Source organism: Macaca fascicularis, chromosome 4 (genome assembly GCF_037993035.2).
Source record: "Macaca fascicularis isolate 582-1 chromosome 4, T2T-MFA8v1.1".
Classification (NCBI taxonomy): domain Eukaryota; kingdom Metazoa; phylum Chordata; class Mammalia; order Primates; family Cercopithecidae; genus Macaca; species Macaca fascicularis.
In genome coordinates, this window is record NC_088378.1 from 169,458,280 (window position 1) to 169,482,835 (window position 24,556).

Consider the following 24,556-nt stretch of genomic DNA (forward strand, 5'->3'; position numbering starts at 1 on the left):
CCTATTCAATGAAACAATAGGTTAAAACTTCCCAAGTCTAGCAAAAGATCTAGACACACAGGGGTAGCAAGCTCAGAGATTTCCAAAGAGATTCAATTCAAAAAGATCTTCTTCCTTATAGTCAAACTGTCAAAAGTCAAAAACAGAATTCTAAAACTCGCAAGAGAAAAATGTCACTTATAAGAAAACTTCATCAGACTAACAGCAGATTTCTCAGCAGAAACCTTACAGACCAAGAGAGAATGGGCTGATACATTTAAAGTGCTGAAAGAAAAAAACTGCCAGCCAAGGATACTATACCCAGTAAAGTTATCCTTCATAAATGAAGGAGAAATGAAATCCTCTCCAGACAAGGAAAAGCTGAGAAAATTCATCATCACTAGACTGGGTCTACAAGAAATGCTTAAGGTAGTCCTATACCTGGAAATGAAAAGATAACATCTACCATCATGAAAAGACATAAAAGTATAAATAAAACCCATTGGGTAGAATGAACACAGAACTAAGGAAAAGAAGGACCTTAATGTTACCACCAGAGAAAACCACCAAATCACGATGATAAATAATAAGACAGAAATAAAGGACAAAGGATATACAACCAGAAAATGATCAATTAATTAACAGGTATAAGTCCTCACATACCAACAGTAACCTTGAACATAAACAGCCTAAAGTTGGCCAGGCGCGGTGGCTCAAGCCTGTAATCCCAGCACTTTGGGAGGCTGAGACGGGTGGATCATGAGGTCAGGAGATCGAGACCATCCTGGCTAACATGGTGAAACTCCGTCTCTACTAAAAAATACAAAAAATTAGCCAGGCGAGGTGGCGGGCGCCTGTAGTCCCAGCTACTCGGGAGGCTGAGGCAGGAGAATGGTGTAAACCTGGGAGGCAGAGCTTGCAGTGAGCTGAGATCCGGCCACTGCACTCCAGCCTGGGCGACACAGCGAGACTGTCTCAAAACAAACAAACAAACAAACAAACAAAAAACAGCCTAAAGTTTCCACTTAAAGATATAGACTGGCCGAATGAATTTTTTCAAATGACCCAACTATATGCTTTCTAAAAGAAACTGACCTCACCTATAAAGACACATATAGATTGAAAGTAAAAAGATGGAAAAAGATGCTCTATGCAAATGAAAGCCAAAAGCAAGCAGGAGCAGCTATACTTCCATTAGATAAAACAGACTTTAAGTCAAAAACAATAAAAAGTGACCCAAAAGGTTTATTATATAATGGTAAGTAGATCAATTCAGTAAAAGGATATAACATATCTAAATATATATGCATCCATAATTGGAGCACCCAGATATATAAAGCAACTATTATTAGATCTAATGGGAGAGATGGACTCTAATACAATAATAGTTAGGGACTTCAATACCCCATTCTCAGCATTAGATCATCTAGACAGAAAATTTACAAAGAAACATTGAATTTAGAGTATCTTAGACAAAATCGACCTAACAGACGTTTACAGAACATTTCATTCCACAGCTATAGAATACACATTCTTCTCATCAGTACATGGAATCAAAATTATATCATATATCTTTTTGGATCACAATGGAATAAAACTAGAAATCGATAAAAAGAGAAGCTTTGGAAACTGCAAATACAGGAAATTAACCAGCATTCTTCTGAATGACAATTATTGGGTCAAGGAAGAAATTAAGGAGGAAGTTGAAAAAAATTTTGAAACAAATGAGAATCAAAATACAACATACCAAGATAGGCATGGTAGCTTGGCTCATGTGCATGATTCTAGCTACTCAAGAGGCTGAGGTGGGGAGGCCTGCATGAGGCCAGGAGTTTGAAACCAGTCCGAGCAACATAGCAAGGCCCTGTCTCTTAAAAAAAAAAAAAAAAAAAAAAAAATTTCTAAATTAGCCAGATGTGGTGGGTGCCTGCAGTCCCATGTGGTCCCAGTACTTGGAAGGCTGAGGTTGGAGGATCACTTGAGCCCAGGAGTTGGAGGCTGCAGTGAGCTACGATCACAACACTGCACCCTAGCTTGGATGACAAAGTGAGATCCTCTCTCTAAAAACAAAATAATAAACACACACACACACACACACACACACACACACATACACACAACATATCAAAACCTATGGATTACAGAAAAAGCAGTACTATGAGGGAATTTTATAGCAATAAACACCTGCATCAAAAAAGTAAAAAGATTTCAAATAAACAATCTAATAATGCCCCTCAATGAATTAGAAAAGCGAGAACAAATCATACCCAAAATTAGTAGAAGGAAAGAAATAATAAAGATCAGAGCAGAACTAAACAAAACAGGCTTTAAAAATATAAGGGATCAATGAAACAAAAAGTTATACTAGCTAGACTAACAAAGAAAAAATAAAGACCCAAATAAACAAAATCAGAAACAAAAAAAAGAAAAAATTACAACTGATAACACAGAGATACAAAAGATCATCAGGGACTCTTATAACTGTATGCTAATAAACTGGAAAACCTAGAAGAAATGAATAAATTCCTAGACACACACAACCTACCAAGACTGAATCAGGAAAAAATAGAGAACTCGAATAGATCAATAATGAGTAATGAGATTGAATCAGTAATAGAAGGTCTCCTAACAAAGAAAAGTCCATGACCCGATGGTTCACTGCCAAATTCTAGCAAACTTACGAAGAACAAATAATACAAATTCTCCTCAAACTAACCAAATCCAACAGCATATCAAAAAGATAATACACCATGATCCAGTGACCATACTGCACAAAGCAATCTACAGATTTAATGCAATCCCTATTAAAATACCAAGGGATGCAAAGATGGTTTAACATATGTAAATCAATAAATGTAATACATCATATCAACAGAATAAAGGACAAAAACCATATGATCACTTCAATAGATGCAGAAAAAGCATTTGACAAAATTCAACATCCCTTCATGATCAAAACTCTCAACAAACTAGACATCGAAGGAACATACCTCAAAATAATAAAGGGTATATATGACAAACTTACAACTAACATCATACTGAGTGGGGAAAATCTGAACGCCTTTCCTCCAAGAACTGGAACAAGACAAAAATGTCCACTTTCACTACTCTTGTTCAACATAGTACTGGAAGTTCTAGGCAAAGCAATCAGGCAAGAGAAAGAAATAAAAGGCATCCAAATTGGAAAAGAGGAAGTCAAATTGTTCCTCCTTGTAGATGACATGATTTTATGTCTAGAAAAACCTAAAGGCTCTGCCCAAAAAAGGAAAAAAAAAAAAACCCTTAGGTATGATAAATAAATTCAGAGAAGTTGCAGGATACAAAATCAACATACAAAAATCAGTAGCATTTCTATATACCAATAATGAACAATCTGAGAAAGAAATCAAGAAAGCATTCCCATTTGCAATCACCATACACACACACACACACACACACACACACACACACACACACACACACAAATATCTAAGAATAAATTCAGCAAAGGAGGTGAAAGACCTCTGTAAGGAAAACTACAAAACACTGAAGAAAAAAAATTGAAGAAGAAACTAACAAACGGAAAGCATCCGTGTTCATGGGTTGAAAGAATTAATATTGTTAAAATTACCATATACCCAAAGCAATCTACAGATTTAATTCAATCCCCATCAAAATACCAATGTCATTTTTTATAGAAATAGAAAAAAAATCCTAAAATTTGTATGGCACCAAAAGCAGTCTAAATAGCCATACAAAATCCTGAGCAACAAGAACAAAGCTGGAAACATCACACTGTCAACTTTAAAATATATTGCAAGGCTAAAGTAACCAAAAAAGCATTGTATTGGTAGGAATGAAGGGGGAATGAAGAGACGTTGGTTAATGGGTACAAACATACAGTTAGATTACAGGAATAAGATCTAATGTTCAATGGTAGAGTAGGGTGACTATAGTTAACAACAATATATTGTGTATTCCAAAATAGCTAGAAAAGAGGAATTGAAATATTCCCAATATATAGAAATTATAAATACTTGAGGCAACGGATACCCTAAATACCTCAAATTGATCCTTATCCATTCTATGTATCAAAATATCATGTGCCTGTAAAATATGTACAAATATTATGTATCACTAGTAAAATGTTCAAGTCTTCTTACAACAGCATGTTTACAAACATGAACTTTTAAGTCAGACAGACAGAGGTGAATCCCAGCTTTACAATTTGCCAATTGGGTGACCCAGGGCAACTTAGGTGGCTTCTCTGAGCCCCAGTTTACTCATCTCAAAATGAGGATAATAACTTTCCCATAGGGGGATATGTTTAATGTGTTTAGCACAGTGCCTCACACAGAGTTAAACATTCAAGAAATTGTAGCTTTTTGTAGAATTACCAAGAGCTGTGAATGGACCGCCTTTATTTGGTCTTCACAGAAACCATTAATATCCTATCCCATTAGCCTTTGGGTACTAAGTTCATGGTTTGTGTTGACTTGGCTTGACATCTGTCTTTTTTCCCTCAAGTCTCCGTGGGGAATGAAAGCTCTCCCTATTTGGGCCCTGGAAACTGTAGCAGGCTCCATCCCATGCTCTTTACCTTACCTTCCTGCCCAGGCAATACTCAGCTCAATAGAAAGCTCAAGTCCTACAGTTGTCAGTTCAGTTGAACCAGAGGTTCAATTATGCTGTGTGGCTGCTCCAGGGTAGCCTCTGCCTCAGAAGAAGACAAGATAAGTGGTTGATCTGCCACTGATGCTCTGCCCCCAGGAGCTTTTGTTTCTCCATTCCTGGCTCCTGGAGGTAAGTACAATTTCGGAGAAAGTGGTTACTATAAGAGGTCATTGTTACCTTCGGGGATATGTTCCTTTTATCAAGAAAGCAAATCTCTCCAATGCTCAGCTTCAAGGTGTAGGTGATGTTAGGGTGCCCTATTTTTGGGATTCTCCCATTTGTCTGGCAACCAGAAAATATAAGAAAATACAGCACAATCTTGCTATTAAACACCTTGCTGTTCCAGAGGTTCAATTTTACTGCGTAGCTGTTTCTCTGTCTAAGACCTGTAAATTCTCCATCAGAGATACTGTTTTGGGTACGGTTACATTCAAGAAGCTCCTGCATCCCGGAGCCATTACAGCATCATCTGTCTTCAGCAAATATGGGACATGGGACACTGGCGTATAGCCACAATAGGACAAAAGTGTCCACCAGGACGTCCCATCAAAGAGCACAAGAAAATGAAAAGGGACCAGGCAGTCTTACCACTGCTCTCCATCAGGCATTCTCCTTCTCTTTTTTTTTTCCTAATTATGTGTAGTCATCTTTCCTGGAAAATGTAAATCTCACTCAGTGAAATTACTCATATTTATAGCCCCTGCCTGTACCAAGTGGCACTGAACTCTGTTAAAAATGATAGAAGGTGGATGCCTTTGAAGGTTGGGATCAGCCAGCCAATTGTTTCAAGATTCACCTCAGTTGACTTTAAGACGCACATGGGTATCATTTGGCAATAAAGCAAGTTTTATTAAAGTTAGGCAACTTTCTCTGAGAGACAGACATAGAATCCTGACAAAGAGAAGAGCTAAAATTAAACAGACACGTGGAATACTGAAGAGCTGAATTAAAACAGAAATTCGGTGTCATCCAGACAATAATATTCCATCTACAAGTGCCCTCTCCCCACCCTGAGGATGGGAACTTCCTTGTCACATCACACCCTTAAAAAAGGCCTCTGTGAAAACTGATGAAGGGTTTGGGTAGCCAAAAACTCTCTCTCTAATGCCATACCTAAAGTTCTCCTAAACTTTTAAATCCAACATCCCCTAAACAAATACGTCCATTTATTCACAATAAATCAATTTTTTTTCAGAAGAGGATTCAATTAAAAAAAAAATTCCTGGCCGGGCGCGGTGGCTCACGCCTGTAATCCCAGCACTTTGGGAGGCCGAGGCGGGCGGATCACAAGGTCAGGAGATCGAGACCACGGTGAAACCCCGTCTCTACTAAAAAAATACAAAAAATTAGCCGGGCGCGGTTGTGGGCGCCTGTAGTCCCAGCTACTTGGGAGGCTGAGGCAGGAGAATGGCGTGAACCCGGGAGGCGGAGCTTGCAGTGAGCCGAGATCGCGCCACTGCACTCCAGCCTGGGCGACAGAGCGAGACTCCGTCTCAAAAAAAAAAAAAAAAAAAAAAAAAAAAAAAAATTCCTATGTCCCTGCTCTTCAATGTTTTGGCCATTGCACAGTAACGGCGTGCCTAATTCTCTCTCTTTTAAAACCAACTGCACGTCCCCAACCATGGAAGATATTGAGCCCATTAAATTTGGGGTGCTTCTGCAAATGAAGTTTTGTATATGTTTACTTCTTGGTTCAAAAGAAATTACATGCACATTACACTAACATCAGAAAATATAGACAAGGAAATGAACCATATCAAACAGCTACAATTCCAATCACCCAGAAATGATATATGCATATAAACATACCCGCACATTATATGTGTGTTCCATGTGCCACACAAATGTATGAGTAAATAATTTGTCTTCATGAGCATGCAAACATATATGTACGTCATATGTGTCCTATGTAAAAATATATATACATTGTCTTCCACTTGCATACAAACATATATGTATGCAGATGATACAAGCATATGCATACATTATGTGTGTTTTTCATATACACACAAGCACATATGCATACCACATGTGCCTTTCATAGTCACACAACCATATACACATAATATGTGCCTTTCATATGCCTGCAAACACACATGAACCTCATTGTCTTTTATGCACATAGATACATATATGCGTGTCATATGTGCCTTTATCTGTATCTGTGATTTTCCAAAATTAAGATAATGTATACATTATGTACATCCTCTATTGTCACCTGATTTTTCACTTTGTCTTTTTTTTTGTTTCTCACTTTCACAGGATATACATCTTTCCACACCAATAGACCTTTTTTCCCGATGTAGCATTATTTTTCACAGTTGGCGAATATACGTTATGGACTCATAACAGCAAGGCATCTACTTATACTCTACGGTTAGACATTGAAGTAGTTTATGCCAGTGTTTCCAACAGAGCATCTTGGATTTGTCATAGTGTCAAGTATAGTTCGAGGGTCACACTTACCTTCTTACTCTACCAGACCTTCATAGCTTAACGATTTGTCATTTCTGTGGCATATTTTAGCCTTGGAGGAGAGTCACTTAAGTACAGTTATATTTCCTCTTTCTATCCTGGCTTGTGGCCGGGGCTGTGCCTGAAGGACAGGGCTTCATGTTGGACGGATTTCTGGATTTTCAAACTGTAATTCAGTCCCATTCGGTTCAATAACCATTTATTGGGCTTTGCCCCACATGCACATAGTAGATTCTCTGTGAACATGTGTTGGATAAAAACGTATTTTTACAAATGGAATCCCACAGCACCTGGCAAGCCACTTCATTCTTAGTTGTGTCAAAGGCAGTACAATGAGGGTCAGCTGCGATGTCAGACAGGCGTGGGGTCCAGCCGTGGTTCCGTGTCTTACAAAATCTATGACCGTGATATGTAACTTCTCAAGCCTCCGTTTCCTTACCTGCAAAATTTGGTTAATTACGACACCTTCCCCATGGGGCTGTGAAGATGACACAGACAATGTAAGTAAAATACTTCGCACAATGTCCAGTATGCAAGCAATGTGAGCTGTCATTATTATTATTATTATTGGCTATTGCTTCCTGAGTAAGATAAATGAAGCATTAGAATTAAGTGCTAAGCTCTTAGTGGATACTATGTTGGATTTAATTAAGTAGTTTTTCAGTTAGTATAAGGGGGGGGGGGAAAGAGGAGAAGAAAAGTTTCTTACTGCGAAATCTTCCTGAATCTCCACAGAACCGATCCACCCAAGTTTGTTGACCGGGCCATCTGGTGAGTGAGCGAGTCTGTTGGAGGTTTTCTCTAGGTTTAGCGGGTGTGATGATAGCACAATCCTCAGTGACTGCACGGTGTGTTTTATCTGAGGGCCTCAGGGCCTGAACTGTGATACTTATGTGTAGGCTTTTGTTTCCAGATGGAGAAATTGCACTGTAGAGAATTCTTTAAAAGCAATGACCCAATATTGCAGATTGCTGAACTGTATCCACACCCAAGACTGAGCATTGGATCCATCCAGAATATGTATCAGATGTTCTGCAATGTCTGCCTAAAACCGTGGCTCTGCCTCCTACATCTCACTATGGGTTTCCTGTGACATTTTGAGCAAGTATGCCTCTGTGACCGGGGCTCTTACCCTCCAGAATGGATGAGAAGCACCGTAAGTGGCTTTTTTTTTTTTTTTTTTTTTTTTTGAGACGGAGTCTCGCTCTGTCGCCCAGGCTGGAGTGCAGTGGCCGGATCTCAGCTCACTGCAAGCTCCGCCTCCCGGGTTCACGCCATTCTCCTGCCTCAGCCTCCCGAGTAGCTGGGACTACAGGCGCTGCCACCTCGCCCGGCTAGTTTTTTTTGTATTTTTTAGTAGAGACGGGGTTTCACCGTGTTAGCCAGGATGGTCTCGATCTCCTGACCTCGTGATCCGCCCGTCTCGGCCTCCCAAAGTGCTGGGATTACAGGCTTGAGCCACCGCGCCCGGCCCGTAAGTGGCTTTTAAAATGCATATTGCCTGGCCCTTCAGTGGCTCTATGGGTCAAGAATCTGAATTCTCAACCACCTACAAGGTTCTAGTTTCAAGGGTCTGTGTTGAGAAACCTGTTCAGTGAGTGCCACAAAGGCTCCACATGTGAGAAGGGAAGCATCGGGTCTCTCGAGCCTGTTCTTTAATCTCTGGCCTGCGCCTTCTCTGTAAACTCTGCCAATAACACTATGCGAGAAAACACCTGAGCTTGGAAAGTCCATGTTCAACACCACTGTCCTTCCCCGCTCTGGAAAATTAACTGTTTGCTTCCATTAACCCTTTGTTAAACTCCAAAGTCAAAGAACTCTGAAAGGCATATCGTTATTTTATTTAAGGTTTCAGGTGACTTCTGTTGCCAAATATTTTAAAAATTTTAAATTGCTACGTGACCTCTTAGTAGTACAATTAGACTTCCTGCCAATAAAAATAAGGCGGCTGGGCATGGTGGCTCACGCCTGTAATCCCAGCACTTTGGGAGGCCAAGGCAGGCGGATCACGAGGTCAGGAGATCGAGACCATCCTGGCTAACACGGTGAAACCCTGTCTCCACTAAAAAATACAAAACATTAGCCAGGCATGGTGGCGGGCGCCTGTAGTCCCAGCTACTCGGGAGGCTGAGGCAGGAGAATGGCGTAAACCTGGGAGGCAGAGCTTTCAGTGAGTGGAGATCGTGCCACTGCACTCCAGCCTGGACGACAGAGCAAGACTCCGTCTCAAAAAACAAAACAAAACAAAACAAAAAAATAAGACTTTTGGTTTTCACCATTTATAGTAAGTACAGCTAATATTAAGTATAATTTTAAAAGCCCTTTATTTTCTCAGAAAGAAAAAAATAATCAAAATCTGTTCAGCGTGGTATTGAATAATTAAAAACAAAAGAACAGTATTCTTCACACTAGTGTTTAATATTAATTGCTTTTTTACCCTTGACACTGGTGCTAATTAAATTTTCATTTTATTTTCCATGACTTGTTTAAACAGTTTCTGCAAATTATTGCTAATCAGCATAATAAAACTGAATCACCTATTAGACAATTTTGTTTTGAATTAAATGGCATTAAAATAATTCTGGCTGCCTTGTGTTATAATGTGTTACAAGAATACCAACCGCTACAGGTAATATGCCTTAGCTTTTACACACATTTTAAATCAATCTACGGATGTATTCACATACATGCACAAACATGCAAAGAGGCAGTGCTGTTCAATTGAATAGGTTTCCGGCTGGATTTATCTCCCATCTCTACTGTCTTCTCAAGAGGAAATCTAAGGCAAATCTCTTCAACAACCTGAAACCTGGTTTTCATCATCAGCAAAATAAGGAGGATGTATTTTTGAGGGGAAAGAAGGGTGATTGGTAGAAATAGAGGTTTCCCTAAGCACGGTTTGCAGCCCCTTCCAGCAAGATGTGATTAATGGCGGTGGGGGAGAGCCAGTTGCCCCCACTCCCCTGGAGACTTCCCTGCAGTTTCGAAGCTGTAGGACACAAATGGTGGGTCTAAAATATTAGCAGCAGCCACCAGTGAGGAACCACATGACTCACAAAGAATGAAGAGAAATAATAGGGCCAAGTGGACCAGCTGGCAAAACCCAGGCCCCCAGTGCATTAGCGGGCCCTGGAAGAGGTGCCTTAGTGGTGCCCAGCAGAGCACTGGGGGGGTCTGTTGCACATGGCAGGGCAGCTTTGGGGGCAGCGGTACACAGCAAAAATTGCAGGAGCAAGTGTGAGATTTACCCTCAGAAACTGCGATTACCTATGTGTGGGGGTGAGGGACCGTGAAGCAATAGTCTACACATGCTCATCAGATGACTACCAACTCCTTCGCACTCACAACAACGCCGGAGTTCATAGAATAGATAGGTTACTCATATTGTTATGTCTTAGATGACAAAAGAGAATTGCAAAACATGAAGTGACTTAATCCAAGATGATGAGTGGGGAGGTCAAATATTTTGTGATGAAATCATAATCACAGCTCATGGCATGAAGTGGAGGGTTCATGGTCTTACACAACACTTTTTGTTGGTGTCAGCATCAGAGCTGGAGCACTGAAGCATGTAGGACAAGGCCTGATCTTGTATAACCTGAGTCTTCGGGAAAGAGGGTACAGACAGGAGCTACAAGACCTGATCAGTTGTGTGGGCTGTTCTACTAACTGGATAAACCATCTCAGATGAGTCAGTTAATTTCCTCATGGTTTAACAGAGAAGGATGAAACAAATGCTATCTATCTCAAAGGACTTAAGATGAAAGAAGAATAAAAAACATATAATTAAAAACGGTCAGAAAAGTGTAAAGTTCCATACAAAATGTTAAAATATTTACGTTAATGATCCTTATGTACAATAAAAAAGGATACCTCCTGACATACAGCAATTTGCTGAGTTGCATTAATACCTACTTGTTAATTGGAAACACCAAGCCAGTAGACAGTAGTAATTTTCTTCTGGCAAATACTTTTCAAACTATCTCATCCAGTTTTTCTCATTAGAAACAACAGATGCTAGAAGTTAATGAAAAAAATATTTAAAGCACTCAAGAGAAAGTAACTCTCAACCCCCAATTCTATACCTACATAAATTATTATGCAAAAATAATGGCAAGAGAAAGGCAATCCCAGTCATGCAGAAGTTGCTCTTCTAACTGGACTTTCTTCCACCCTTGCCCAAAGCAGTCTGTTTTTAACAACCAGTCAAAGGGGTATTGGTAAGGTGGAAGTTGGGCATGTTATTCCTCAGCCCACATCATTTTTAAAACTTATTTTAAAAACAGCTTTATTAAGATACAACTTATATGTCATAAAATTCACTCCTTGTATGTGTATAATTTTGTTATTTTTAGTAAATTTATGGAGTTATGCAACCATCACCACAATCGAGTTTTAAAACATATCCACCACCCCAAAATGTTCCCGGGTTCCACTTTGCAATTAATCCCTGCTACTACTAATACCTCCAAGCTCTAGGCAGCCAGCAATCTACTTTCTGTCTCTCTAAATTTGCCTTTTCTGGACATTTCAGAGAGATGGACTCATGCGATCTAGAGTTTTTTTGCATCTGGCTCCTTCCACATGGCATAACATTTTTGAGATCCATCCATGTTGTAGCATGGATTAGCAGTTTGCTCCTTTATTTATTTATGTATTTTTATTTTTTGAGATGGAGTTTCACTCTTGTTGCCCAGGCTGGAGTGCAATGGCATGATCTTGGCTCACTGCAATCTCCACCTCCCAGGTTCAAGAGATTCTCCTGCCTCAGCCTCCTGAGTAGTTGGGATTACAGGCATGCGCCACCACGCCTGGCTAATTTTTTGTATTTTTAGTAGAGACAGGGTTTCCCCATGTTGGCCCGGCTGGTCTCAAACTCCTGACCTCAGGTGATCCACCCACCTTGGCCTCCCAAATTTCTGGGATTACAGGCGTGAGCCAATGCGCTCAGCTTAGTTGTTCCTTATTTGTTGCTGAATAGTATTCCAGTGTGTGGTCAGGTCACATTTTGTTATCTGTGCACTAGCTAATAATCAGATTGTTTCAAGGTCTTGGCTCTCATGGATGATGCTGCTACGAACAACCACGTACACATCTTTGTGTGGATCGCCCACATTGTTCATGCCTTCCCACTCCTTCAGAGTAGAACCAAAGCTTTGGCTGTGGGCTGCAAATCCCTACCCTGTGTGGTTTCCTAGTACCGCGCCTTACTGCTCTCCTCTCACCCCCTGCTCTCCCGTCGCTCACACCACTGCCACCACACTGGCCTCCTGGCAATTTCTCCGATACATCAGGCATGCCCTTGCCTCAGAGGCTGTGCTCCAGCGGTGCCTTCAGCCTGGAAGCCCTGGACCCTATTCCGGGATACCCTTGTAGCTCATCTACCCCAAATCTTTGCTCAAATGTTCTTTCTCAACCAGGCCTCCACGGGTCAATGCTATTTAGAGGGAGACTACTCTTCTTCTCCCTTTCAATCTCCCTTGCCTATTACAGACAACTTCCAACGTTTTGTTATTGAAAGTGTGGGGCAAGAACCACAGACAGGCAAGACAGCATTACGAGGAGCTGGTCAGAGCTGCACAGCCTTGGTCACCGCAGACCTGCTGAGCTGGGATCTGCATTTTACCAAGGTTCCCAGCTGGTCTTCAGGTACACTAAGGTGTGGAAAGCCGTGTTCTAACATACAACATGATTTACTTCTTTATTATACGTATTGTTTACAGCCATAATTCTGTACTAGAACGTTCGTTTCACAAAGGTTAGAGATTTTGTTGTTTTATTCATAATGAATCCCAGAGGCTAGAACAGCGCCTGGCACATATTTATTGAGTAAGTGGATGTTTTCCTGTAAATATCTGTAAGGAATTATCCTTCTACATTACCTGTAGAAGCTAGTGATTTAAATTAATAGTCTTGGACTTAAGCCTAGGTGGGGAACAATAGAAAAATTAATTTTTTCCACTTCTTCTGAGTAGTAAAAAATATCAGTTCACTAAAGAATGCCTTCAAAGAATAAAGTATGAGTAGAAATATGAAGAAGAAAAAGAAGCCAAAGAAGCAACACTGGACCACCTGTGGATCGCTGCCTGTCTCCCTTTCCCTGACACGCAGCCTCCGGAGCTCAGCTGCCGTCACCCTGTGTGGAGCCGGCTGTGGAAACGCCCTGACATGGAGTCAGAAGCCCAAGCCCGCATTTCAGACTTGGCCTTCGCTGACCAAGAGAGCTGCTTAACCACTTAACCACGCGGCTTCAAGGGCTCCATCTGCAAAACGCAGGCTTGAACCACAGGACTGGTTATGCTCCTTCTGTTCTTTGTTCTCTAAATCCATCCCATGGGATGGTTCTCATCCTCAGTTCTAGGAAAACAAGGTCCAGGTGGACTCTCTTTTCTCATCTGCAGGACTGATGCCTTCCTTGGCCTAAATTTCAACAACGTGTGACTATAAAACTTACCTGTGTGTGAACCCTACAGATTTCTGCAGGGGGTTATGTGGGGATGGGGGGAGATGACTCCATGGTGGGCCCTGAGTGCTGGCCTCTTGCTGTCATGCTGAGCACCCCCACCTTGCCGCAGCCTACGATCTCACTCTCCCACGGGCACTCTGTTTCCTGGAGTGTGGATCCACTGTGGCTTCCCCTCGCCCCATCCTTAGGCTTGGTGGGTAGTAATATCTCCTGCCCCTCTTTAGACTCGGGGGCCTAACTGGAAAACAGGTGTATTGGTAGATTTCGTAGCAGAGGAGCCCTAGCATTCTAGTGCTCTACTTGGGCAGAAGACCAAAGCCCATAAATCCATTTTCGCTGGGCACCTACTGTGTACCCAATGCTGTAAGGCAGTGTCCCCAACGCATACTGCGGCAGAACACTTGTTTTGTGGGGTGTTCAACGATATTACCTGGACAAAAGAGTCCAGAATCTAACAAGTTTGGGAAACTCTGGATTAAATAAGGTTAACTATGTTTCTTTTAGGCAGTGCTCCTCAGAGCCTTGAGATGTGAGCGTGCATTGAGAATTTCCAAAATGGGAGATGTAATGGGAGGTACTCCCATAGTTAGGTAACCAGCCCCTTTTTATTTATTTTATTTTTTGAGATGGAGTCTCACTATGTTACCCAGGCTGGACTCAAACTTCTGAGCTCAGGCAGTTATCCCACCTCAGCCTCCTAAGTAGCTGGGACTACAGGCACGAGCCACCACACCTGGCTTTTTTAAAAAACAAAGGATCATATTTTGGAAACACATAGGCCCTGGAGCACACAGACCCATGGGATCTCGTGGCCGCCTGGCTCAGCCCATCTTTTGCAGATTTGAATCCTGGACCTGAGGGAGAAGTGAAGCAACTTGCCTCAGGGCCCCATGGCTGACACTGTAGGCCACGCCTGCCATTTATCAGCTGAAATATAAGGCATGTTTTTGTTGCAAATATTTAGTTGACCATTAATTTACCTAAAACCAGTGACTCTCATAGGGACACACAGACTTTCAAGAAGAAAAATCGTTAAAGTGAAAAAAGGAGATTTTCAAGGAACCGCAGCTTTTTTTTTTTTTTTTTTTTTTGACATGGAGTCTTGCTCTGTCACCCAGGCTGGGTTGCAGTGGCGCAATCTTGGCTCATTGCATCCTCCACCTCCTGGGTTTAAGCAATTCTCCTCCCTCAGCCTTCCAAGTAGCTGGGATTACAGGTGTACACCACCACGCCTGGCTAATTTTTATATTTTTAGTAAAGACGGGGTTTCACCACGTTGGCCAGGCTGGTCTCAAACTCCTGACCTCAAGTGATCCACCTGCCTTGGCTTCCCAAAGGGCTTGAGCCACCATGCCCAGCCAACTGCAGCTTTTTAACAGCTTAGTGTGTGTTCTTTATTATCTTGAATCCCAGTGAATAAATTAGAGAAAAAATTGTGTGTATATAATTGTGTTTGAATGTTATACTTTTTACTAAGAGAAATAAAATCAAGGAAACAAAATGCAATAATAAACACAATCTTAAGTTGTCAATTTTCTGTAAGAGACATAATTTCATCAAAAGCATAATTATAAGCTTTACCTTGTTAATAACTTTATTGATCATAACTTTGATTATTGCAATGGACTGAATGTTTGTGTCCCCCAAAATCCATATGTTGAAATTCTAACCCCTAAGATGGTGATATTAGGAGGTGGAGCCTTTGGAAGGTGATGAGGTCATGAGGGTGGGGCCCTTGTGAATGAGATTAGTGCCTTCTTAAAGGGCACTATTTCTGCCACATGAAGACACAGAAAGAAAGTAGCTGTCTACAGCCTGGAAGAGTGCCCTCATCAGAACTCTTAACATGCTGGCTCCTTTATCTCCAACTTCTTTCCTCCAGAACTATGAGAAATAGGTTTCTGTTGTTTAGAAGCCACCCAGTCCATGATACTTTGTTATGGCAACCTGAACTAAAACAGATATTATCTTGATTCTATTTCTAAAGCAAGATATATTTTGACCATAATACATGTACTAACCAACCCCCTTCTAATCCTCTAAGAGAAAACAGTGCATTAATCTTTCCAGCATTGCAGTTAACCTCATTTTGGTAGAAGAGAAAGTCCTCTGATGTAAGGGAAAAATCAAAGTTTAGAACCACAATACATGGTATGGTGGTATGAATGGAAGTGGTATATGCATTGTCCTTCCAGGCTAGAGGGAGATCATCAACATTCTTTGAGAGTGGCTTCCAGGTGGTCATTCAAATCAAAGTACATGTTTCTTCTGGAAGCTGATTTAGTACAATATGTGCTGTAACTATGAAAACTTGGTTGCCTGAACTTTTCCCTCTTGGGATGTGCCATATTGCTCTAGAAACATCAGAAAGGATTATAAGTGGTCATCACCAGTCTTTTGCTTCATCAATAACAATGCAAAATGACTATTTAAAGGAGCAACACAGGTTAGTAAAACTATATTTGCATACACAAAACTGTGTAACATCCAAGTGCCTGGCCATATTATTTTCAATAAAGCCACAATCATTACTTTCTCATTTCATGATCTTTTTCATTAGCATGGGAAAACCTTTTAGTAACAGAAGCTCATTTTCTTTTACATACATTTCTGTGCTCTCACAATAAACCAGCAAAGCAACTTAATTTCAACACATGGATAGAAAGAGCATAAGTCTGTATTCCCTTCTTTTCTGGGGAACAAATAGGGCAGGGACTTTTAAAACTAGAGATGTTCCTGTAGAGACAGATATGTGTAATATCTGTAAAAATTTAGAAAGACAATGCAACAAGTTTGCTGTGTTGGTCCATCAGAATTGTAATTGCTTTTGTTTTTCCAAAAGCCCCACAAGATTTAGTAGATAACTATGTAATTGAAAATGGTTTATTATCTTTGCCTTACCTTGGTTTGTTAATTGCTTTACCTTTGTTTGTTAATCAATAATCTGAAAATGATACATGTATTTGAGATACATATGTGTGTATATATATACACTTTTGTATATATAATTTTATATATAAAATATATATACTTTTATAATTTTATATATAAAATATATATACTTTTATAATTTTATATATAAAATATATATACTTTTATAATTTTATATATATATAAAATATATATACAACTTTCCCTAGTTCTGTCTACTGAAATATCTAGAACAGCACCCAGATTATGGTCATGAAGTACAATTTCCCACAAAACAAATAAAAGGAAAATCCATGGGGCCCCTTTGAGAAGTGGGTGACTCTAGGACTGAGGTAGAGAATGTCAGATGAGCCTGGACCCCCAGGACACTGTCAAAGACTGCTAGGACACATACACCAGCCTGACAAGGCTCCCAATGGCTCAAATACCCCAAAGATGGGGACCGTTCAAACATCACACACGCAATAGCTTCAATGGACCAAAACATATTTGAGTTTATAATTTTTTAAAATCTAACTAGTCAATATTGGGGGATGCTGATGACCAACTTATTTTTTGAAAATGGGTAAATAAGGGGAAAGAGACAGCCATTTATTCACCTTTCCTACACAAACTATACTACTGGTAACCAAACAGCAAATAAGAGGAAGTTTTTCTTTACAGGAGCATTCTAGCTAATAAATGAAGAAGATGTGATAGAAAATAACCATTTTGCAGCTCCTCGTGGACTAATGAATAGATGCATTGAGCATCAACAATTGCTACTATGAGAGAGAGGGGGAGAGAGAGAGAGAGTGTGCACCAGATATTATATATCCTGATGGAAGAACACAGCACCACCTGTGAAATATTTCCCACTCCTCATTCTCTGCTGGAAATAAGAACCTGAATCTGAACAGGCCCCTAGACAGACTACCAAGAGAGAGGAAGCGCAGAGGGACATGGGAAGCCACCATGGGGATGCTATCAGCACTCTGGTCGGGGGAGACGCTACAGGACAGCAATGTGGCTTCCACCAGAAATAAAATGCAAGAAGGACCTTTAGGTTGAAAAAAGCATGAGACATAACAACAAGTCACAGGCATGGGCTTCATTTAGATCTTGATTGAAGCAAATAAACCATAAAAGGAAATAGAATTATGACATTTATGAGCCAACTGGAAATTCAAATATGACTGGACGTGTGATGGCCTGTTAAGAAACTGTTTTTGATTACTTACAGATGAGATTGTGGTATTGTGATTTTGTTGGGGGAGGGAAAGAATTTATCCTTTTACTGACACATACTGAAATATTTACAGATTAAATGATAAGGTCTCTAGGATTTGCTTCAAGTTAGTACAAGAGTAGAGTACCTAGGGGTAGTTAAAATGAAACAACATTGTTCATGAGTTAATTATTATTAAAGCACATGGATATATGGGGATATATTATACTATTCTATACTGGACTGCTTTGGTGAAAATAATGAATTTTTTCAAAAAATAATTATATGTGAATAGTAAAAGTAAAAAGAGGAATGCCTATGATTATTGAAATAATTAATACATACCTTTCTTCCTTTATCTAGAGGCTCATGACATTAAATATCTGTCTACACTTACCACTGTCTTCCAAAACAAGAATAAGGATTGCAAATCTTGAGTTAAATTGTCATAACAGTTGCATTTCTCTTGCACTATATTCAAAAGTCTATACTATATCAACTACCACTTTTAAAATAATGATGTGTGCTAAAGGTTTTTCAAAGTGGAATGAAAGCAACATGGTGGAATTATAATCTTTTAAATAAGCATGGAACTTGCCAGCTTAATAAAAACCTTCACAGACATTTCATTTAATTGTCACCAAACCATAGGATAGGTCAGCTAAGCTTTATTAGCGTCGATTCTATGACGGGGAGTGAGGGGAGGGAATAACATCCAAGGTTGTACAGGTGCTAACGGGCAGAAGTAGACGAATCTGCATTCTTTTGCTTCCTGTTTAGTATTTTTACCCACCGCAACCCCCCCCCACCCATACAACTTAGAAGGGCAAGGTACATTGTAGTTTAAATGACACATTAAGATAAAACGTATATTAAAGTGTATAAAGTGTATGATTAATTTGTATCTTAATGTGTATAAAATGTATCATTTTATAAAACCAAGAAATTAGATCAATATGATAGAAATGATAATATTTAATTCCAAGAGCTAATTTATTTAGCATGTAATTTTTTTCTAAAAATGTGGCTTCTGGTGTTTCCATCAACTTTAAATGCTCTCCAGGTTTTCAAAACAAAAATTTCAACAATAAGAGAGAGAAAATTTCCACTGATATAAATCATATGGTAATTTGCTGATATATATTACTGAGGAAAAAATGAATTTAGCTCAATTATATCCTCCAAATACTTCTGGCTTTATTATTTCATCATATCTTTCTGGCTCTACATATTTTTATCTCTGGTACAGTTCATTGTTTTGAGATTCTGCAACCTTAAAGAACTACTAAGTTTGTATAAACGTTAGAGGAAAATAACATCAGAACCTCTACCACGAAAAGCTAAAGCCCACAATTAATGAGCATCTAACGCCTCTGACGTTATTGTGTGTCAGTTTTTCTGTAGCTAGAAATTGTCTCACAGTGTTTTAAGTAATAAAGTAAGAGGAAAGATTAAAACAAACAAAGCAAACCCAAACTTGAAAATGAGAAGCATTCCCTGTGCAAAAGCTAGCAGGAATGTGTGAGGAGGGCACAGGCTGGGATGAAGGGCAGTGGGAGAGAACTCCAGAGGAAGGAAGAATGAGAAGATGCATTTTAGGAAGGATGACCAGGAGGCCAAACACACAAAAGCAGAAGTAAAATCTGTGTGGAAGGCAGTAGGAAGCATAAGTTGATAATCCAAAAAATCAAATCAATAATGGGTGGTCAAACTCGAGTTGTTTCCTTAGAACACAGAAAGAATAAAACAAAGAAAGAAAATATATGGAATAAGGTGATGTTTATGGAGAAAAGTGGATGTTGAGTAAGCCAATGTATATATTCTGGAGGGAAAAACCAGAACAAATGAAACAGGACAGAGAGAGAGAGAGAGAGATAGAGAGAGAGAGAATCTCCCAAGCTGAAGAAAACACCGGTATCTTAAACCTGTATCTTTTATATAGATTAACAGAGATCATCATATGGTAGGATGGACCAAACCTGGTCATGCATGTCCTGGAAAATATTTAACAAGGAAAATTAAGAGTCCTCTCGTCTTTCTGGCCAGAAAAACCTATAATCAAAACCATTGGAGAAAAATCAGTCTAGACTCAGAATCTGCAAATACAATGGAATAAAAGAAAAGCTGAGTTCTGAAAGATAAATTTTGACCCATGAATTGACAACCAGTCAAGTTGTTACTACATGTGAAGATAATGGAAAGACAGTCTTATGCATGCATACAAGAGTTTGGAAAATAAACCATTATGTATTTTAACCAACTAAGAAATGAAGTAGAATTAAGAGCTCAAGAATGAAGATATAAAAAGATTTGCAATGAACACTGAAATTAGTTAAAACAGAGATAAGCCCAAACACGGTTGCAAATATAAATATGCCAAATTAACCCAAATACAAAAATTAAGAACTACTCTCAAAGGAGATGATATGAGGAAAAAATAATTTAAATATTTACAATCTGGATGGGATGAAATTCAGCCTCCATAGCTGATAATTAGCAGAGTATTAAAAAATTTGGGGGCACAGCTGGCTTGAGCAACTGGAAACAAGACGCAGGACCCCAACGCAGATGACATCTTATGCAAAAAGGGTATCTTACCCCCCAAGGAAATTCTGAAAGAACGGGAAAGGGGGCAGAAGAGGAGCAGTGCATCCTCCAGCAGTCAGTGGTGACAACACATGAAGATATGACTTTGGAAGAGCTGGAGGATCATGAAGACGAACTTAATGAGGAGGATGAACGTGCTATTGAAATGTACAGATGGCAGAGACTGGCTGAGTGGAAAGCAACTAAACTGAAGAATAAATTTGGAGAAGTTTTAGAGATCTCAGGGAAGGATTATGTTCAAGAAGTTACCAAAGCTGTTGAGGGCTTGTGGGTCATCTTGCACCTTTACAAACAAGGAATTCCCCTCTGTGTCCTAATAAATCAGCACCTCAGTGGACTTGCCAGGAAGTTTCCTGATCAAATTTATCAAAGCCATTTCAACAACCTGTGTACCCAATTATCCTGATGGGAATCTGCCCAGGATATTTGTTTATGTGGGAAGAGACATCAAGGCTCAGTTTATTGGTCCTCTGGTGTTTGGCAGCATGAACCTGACAAGAGATGAGCTGGAATGGAAACTAACTGAATCTGGAGCAATTATGATGGGCCTGGAGAAAAATCCTAAGAAGCCGATTGAAGACGTGTTGCTGTCCTCTGTGGAGTGCTCTGTCCCCATGAGGAGGGACAGTGATTCCGAGGGTGACTGAGGCGACAGCTGCCATCACATGCCGAACTTCCTTGTGACAAATTGTCTGGACTTTTTAAAAAAGGAAAAAGCAAGAATGAATCCTTCTGTTTTTTAGTTTTGTTTAAAATATGTTTCAAATCTTTACATTTTGGAAATAATCATTGGTGGAAATTCTGTTAAAAAATTTTTGTTAGTAAATATCTAGGAGTATAATAGCACTTGTTTAATATAACATGCAACATTTATTTGAAATAATAGGCATTTAACTTACTGAAATAACAGTCATTCCCTGTAAAATCAAGGGCAAACAAGATTTTTACTACCAATGCTAGGATTAAGCATCATCCTAGATAGCCTGACTAGTGCATCAAGACAGGAAAAAGAAATAGAAGATAGCAGTGGAAGAGAAAAAATTAATGCATCATTATTTTCAAATGATGTGACTGTCTCCTGGTTAACCTAAGGAAATCAACTTAGACACTGTTCCAGTGTATAAACAAATGACTTCAATACTTGTCCTATAGACTAATGATAATCAGTTATAAAATAAACAAGGAAAAATGCACTCAAAATACCAACCAAAGTATAAATTATGGGAGCAAATTTAATCAGAAAAATAAGAATCTTTGTGAAGGAAACATCAGGATTTTGCTGAGAGATTTTTTTAAAGACAAATAAATTGAGTGATAAAATAGTCTTAGAAACACATTGGAAACATAAAATTCTTTAATCTACAAGTTTAATATAATTCCAGTCAAAATCCCAATGTTTTGAAAGTTTTGTTTTTTATTTTTGTTTTTTTCTTGAGAAGAGGGAGTTGGGGAAATTTAACTTGTAATTTGTAAAGTTTGTCTTGAAAATTAAATGCAATCACACAGCTTAGTGTTCTAGTTTTTAGTTTTTTGGTTTCTTTGAAAGGCACATGGTCTTAAAATGGGGTGGTATCCAAAATCAGACCTAAATATAGACTAAATATAGAATTTAATATATAAAGAAGACAACATCTCAATAGGGTTGAAACAACCAATTAACTCATTGGAAAAAAATAAAATTAGATTTTTTCCTCATATATAAAAATAAATCCCAGATGGATTAATAAATTAGATGTAAAACTGATAAACTACAACAGTACTTTCTGTGTCATAAACCACAGAGACAAGATTAACAGATTAGCTACATAAAATTCTCAAATTCATGTATGCCAATCATTTCTCTTTCCCCCCTAAATATAACAATGAAACAAAAACAAACTCACTTTTGGTTACAAGTAAGCTACTGGACAACCAGTGGTTTAAGTAATAAAGATATTTCATTATCTCACATTACAAAAAGTGGGAAGTAAGTGGTTCCAGGTTTGGTGCAGCAACTCACCGACACAAATTCTTTCCATTTTCCTCTCCACCATCCCTTACGTGTGGGCCTTGCATGCTCCCGCTTGTCATCTCATATTGCAAGATGGCTGCCACAGCTCCAGCCATTAAATCCACATTCAAGACAGGAATAAGTGGAGGGGAACAGCACCAGCCATAACTTGTTATAAGGAGCAAAACCATTCTTAGAACTCTCGCCAACCTTGACTTCTGCTTATGTCTTAATGGTTAGATCTACATCATAAGGCCTCTCGGAGATACAAGAAGAAGTAGGAAAACTAAGATTTCCTTTTGCAGTCTCGGAAGAGAAAGTCAGGCAGTGGAGAAGGAGATTGGCAGGGGGTGCTGGGTTAGCTAACCAACAGTGGCTGACCTACCCAGCATTCACAGAGTTAGACAAATGATGAATTGGGGTGGGGAGGTGGGGGAATTACAGTGTCTGAAGGGAAATGAAGAGACGCATTACTGTATAAGAGTTCTTACAAATAAATATTAAAAACATTGGAAATTATAATAGAGTCTAAGGATGTTGTTAGAAGTCAATTTACTAAGGGAAAAACCCAAATAACCATTCAATAGATGAGGCAAATGATCTATTTCATCAGTAATCTAAGAAACAGTAGCTTGGAAATTGACCAGGATTATAATGATCAATGTTCTCTGTGGGCGAGGCACTCCATGTGTCCGCTAACGGTAGCATGAACTAAAGGCTCTTGTTAATATGCGTCAATGACCTTTGTAAAGTTCACATCACTTGACATAGTAATTCCAAGAATTAGCCTAAAAAATAGGAAAGTATGTAAAGATACATGCATGGATTTTTATCAAAACATGGTTTAAAATAGCAATAAACTTGAGGCAGTTGGTTAAATAAATGATGCTATCCACTAAAAATAATGCTATGGTTTTCTACCTACGGATGTGGAAATGTCACATGAAACACTGCTGAGTGGAAAAGCTACTTGATTTCTTAAACAAGGATCATGTAGTCTTTGCATCTGAAAGATATTTTTAAAGTACAGTAAAATTCCAGCTTTAGAAATCTTAATTTGTATGAACACTCTGGGAATATTTTCTTCGTGTGTTTTTGTGTTTTCCAAGCTTGAATCTTTAAACATACATTATTTCTTTTTATTGAATTGAAATCACATACAGTGGGACACACAGCTCTAAGTGTCAATTCAGCGAGTTTTTACAAATGTCTACACCCGAGTGAGCCACATGGCAATGAGGCTCCCTTTTGTCTCCCGCCAATCAATCCTCTCCCCGTAGGCAACCACTACTGTGACTCACAGCATATATTATTTTTGTAATTTAAAAAATACTTAAAATTTAAATATAAGCAAACCCTCACAGGAGAACTTGCAACCAACATACGATAATTACAACAAACTTCAGATTGAGAAAATTTGGCATGAAAAATACCGTTAGTGTAAAATGGCAGACTTTTAAAAATGAGATATCTGTCATTTTTTTAAAGGATTTGCACTCTCATTATTCTTCATCAAACCCTTCTGATTTTTCTGCTGTCATAATGGAATATGTTTTCCATACAACATTACACATGTATATACCATTTAAAGATAGAATTCCAGGAAAGAGCAGATTTAAAGCCAGGCATTCATCTGGAAAAATTCATTTCTTCCTCCTCATTTAAGAATGACTCTTTTTGTGTGAGTAGAGGAGGGAGGCTCATGAATGCCCAAAGACTTTGAATGAATGTTATTAGCAAAAATACACAAGGCTTCTGCCATCAGGGATCTCACAGCCCGGTTAAGGAGATAAGACTAAAGAAATTCATCTGTAGCACAAGATAGCACATTATGTGAGACCCGTGTAAGCAAGAGAGTCAAGAGCCCTATTCTGCCCAACACTTGTAAGGATTACAGAAACAGGTGACTGTGAAAGCCTTTGTAAATCGCCTGCTGCTGCCTGACACGTGTCTGTTGTGGTTCTCACGGAGTCTGATGGAGAAGCCAAGGTGTTCATGGCTCAGTCTGATAAGTCTTGACTCTGCCCCGCATCCTGATGGCCTGTATGCTCTGAAGGAGCACAATTTCATGAGGGATAGAGAGGGACAAGAGAAGAAACATGAGGCCGGCGCGATCCACGCAATCACAGAAGCCCAGTGCAGCTCAGAGTGAGAGGAAAGGCAGGCCAAGGAGGTGGCCCAGTGACCAAGGCCCCAAGGTGATATCCGTGTCCTACCGTGAAGAGAAAAGAGCAGCCTGGTCTGAGAG

The 24,556-nt window shown here is 39.3% G+C and overlaps 1 pseudogene; it reads left to right on the top strand.

Moving 5' to 3' along the window:
* The window catches only part of LOC123572864 (phosducin-like protein 3), a 29,305-nt pseudogene extending 8,136 nt beyond the window's left edge, over positions 1-21,169 (top strand).
* Positions 21,170-24,556: the final 3,387 nt, after the last annotated feature.